Genomic DNA, 2659 nt, shown 5'->3' on the forward strand with positions numbered 1-2659 from the left:
TAACATAAATGTGAATGTTTTGCTAATCGTTCTAACATTTGGTCAATGAATGGTAAAGGGAAATGATCTTTTCGGGTTGCTTTGTTTAGTTTCCTATAATCAATGCACATTCTCCATCCTGATTCGATTCGTTTAGTTATAGTTTCCCCTTTTTCGTTTTCAATAATGGTTATGCCTCCTTTCTTTGGTACAACGTGCACAGGACTAACCCATTTGCTATCAGATATAGGATATATAATACCTGCTTCCAATAACTTGGTTATTTCCTTCTTTACTACCTCACTCAGGATCGGATTTAGTCTTCTCTGGTGTTCCCTAGAGGTTTTACAATCTCCTTCTAACATGATGCGGTGCATACAAATAGAAGGACTTATTCCTTTAAGATCGGTGATGTGGTACCCTAGTGCGGTTGGATACTTCCTTAAGATATGTAAGAGTTTTTCTGTTTCGAGTCTCCCTAGGTCTGCATTAACTATCACAGGCCGTTCAAGTTCTAAGTCTAGGAATTCATATCTCAGATTTTTGGGAAGTGTTTTCAGGTCAGGGGTTGGTTTGTTAAGACATTGCGTAGGATCCGGTGTTATTGCTAAACATTGGTTAGATCTGTCTTCTACAAGGCAGTCAGATGATTTGTCTTCTTCCAACTCTGCTTCTTTTATGCATTCATCGATGATATCCATGAAGTAACATGTATCTTCTATTGCAGGTGATTTCAAGAATTGGGAAAGAATGAATTCAATTTTCTCTTCACCTACTTCGAAGGTGAGTCGTCCTCGTTTTACGTCTATGATTGCACCGGCAGTTGCTAAGAATGGTCTTCCCAGTATAATGGGTGTAATATCATCTTCTCTAATGTCCATAATTGTAAAATCAGTGGGAATGTAGAATTGACCTATGCGTACGGGAACGTTTTCAAGGATTCCTACAGGATATTTGATGGAACGATCTGCTAGTTGCACAGACATTTTGGTTGGTCTTAATTCTCCCATTTCCAGTTTCTTACATATGGATAAAGGCATAACGCTAATTCCGACTCCTAAATCGCATAAGGCTTTGTCGATGACAAATTTTCCTATGTGACAGGGTATAGAGAAACTACCTGGATCCTTGAGTTTAGGGGGCATGTTTTGGATTATAGCGCTACATTCGGCAGGGAGTGTAACGGTTTCGCTATCCTCAAGTTTCCTCTTATTAGAAAGGATTTCTTTTAAGAATTTAGCATATGAGGGCATCTGCGTAATAGCTTCGGTGAACGGAATTGTAACGTTTAATTGTTTAAGGAGATCAACAAATTTTCTAAATTGGCCCGCATCTTTGGTTTTAACAAGCCTTTGAGGGTAAGGTATAGGTGGTTTGTAAGGTGGTGGAGGTACATAAGGTTCCTTCTTTTCTAGGGTTTCCTTATTACTCTCTTCCTTTTCCTTAGGTTCACTTTCCTCAGTTGATTTCTTAGGGTTTTGGTTTTCTATCCTTGGATCAGACGGTCCTTCCACTTCCGTTCCACTTCTTAATATAATTGCATGAGCGTGGCTTCTCGGGTTAGGTTGGGGCTGTCCAGGGAATGTACCAGTTGGGGCAGCAGTAGGTGCTTGTTGTTGGGCTACTTGTGATATTTGTGTTTCCAGCATTTTGTTATGGGTAGCCAAGGCATCTACTTTGCTTGCTAGTTGTTTAAGTTGTTCGCCAGTGTGTACATTCTGGTTTAAGAAATATTTATTGGTTTGTTGTTGGGAAGCTATAAAGTTTTCCATCATGATTTCCAAGTTGGATTTCCTAGGGGCGTTATTGTTAGGCATGGATGGGTTCGGTTTCTGATATCCCGGAGGTATAGCTGGGGCTTGATTTGGAGACTGTCCAGGTGCGTACAAAGCGTTATTGCTCTTATATGAAAAGTTTGGATGGTTCTTCCAATTTGAGTTATAGGTGTTCGAATAGGGGCTTCCTTGAGCATAGTTTACTTGCTCTGCTTGGATTCCTGTCAAGAGTTGACAGTCCGTAGGAGTGTGGCCTTGGATTCCACAGACCTCGCAATTCTGAGTTATAGCAACCACGGCGGCTGGAGGTGATACGTTTAAACTTTCAATTTTCTGGACCAAAGCATCCACTTTTGCGTTAACGTGATCAAGGTTACTTATCTCGTACATGCCAGTTTTCGTTTGAGGTTTTTCCACCGTTGTTCGTTCGGTTCCCCACTGATAGTGGTTTTGGGCCATGCTCTCGATAAGCTGGTAAGCATCAGCATAAGGTTTGTTCATTAATGCACCACCTGCAGCGGCGTCTATTGTTAACCTTGTGTTGTATAAGAGACCATTATAAAATGTGTGAATTACTAACCAGTCTTCCAAACCATGGTGTGGGCAAAGTCTCATCATGTCTTTGTATCTTTCCCATGCTTCGAAAAGAGACTCGTTGTCTTTCTGTTTAAATCCGTTTATCTGGGCTCTTAACATAGCTGTTTTGCTTGGCGGAAAGTATCGGGCAAGAAAAACTTTCTTCAACTCGTTCCATGTGGTGACTGAGTTGGAAGGGAGAGATTGAAGCCATCTTCTAGCGCTATCTCTTAATGAGAAAGGAAAAAGACGAAGTCGAATTGCCTCTGAAGTGACACCATTAGCTTTAACAGTATCAGCGTATTGGACAAATACGGATAAATGAAGGT

At 40.8% G+C, this 2659-nt stretch overlaps 1 pseudogene; it reads left to right on the top strand.

Moving 5' to 3' along the window:
- The first annotated feature begins 2343 nt into the window (after positions 1-2343).
- On the top strand, positions 2344-2443 carry LOC127109150 (uncharacterized; annotated as a pseudogene).
- The last annotated feature ends 216 nt before the right edge of the window (positions 2444-2659 follow it).

This window comes from Lathyrus oleraceus, chromosome 7 (genome assembly GCF_024323335.1).
Source record: "Lathyrus oleraceus cultivar Zhongwan6 chromosome 7, CAAS_Psat_ZW6_1.0, whole genome shotgun sequence".
In the NCBI taxonomy this organism is placed as follows: domain Eukaryota; kingdom Viridiplantae; phylum Streptophyta; class Magnoliopsida; order Fabales; family Fabaceae; genus Lathyrus; species Lathyrus oleraceus.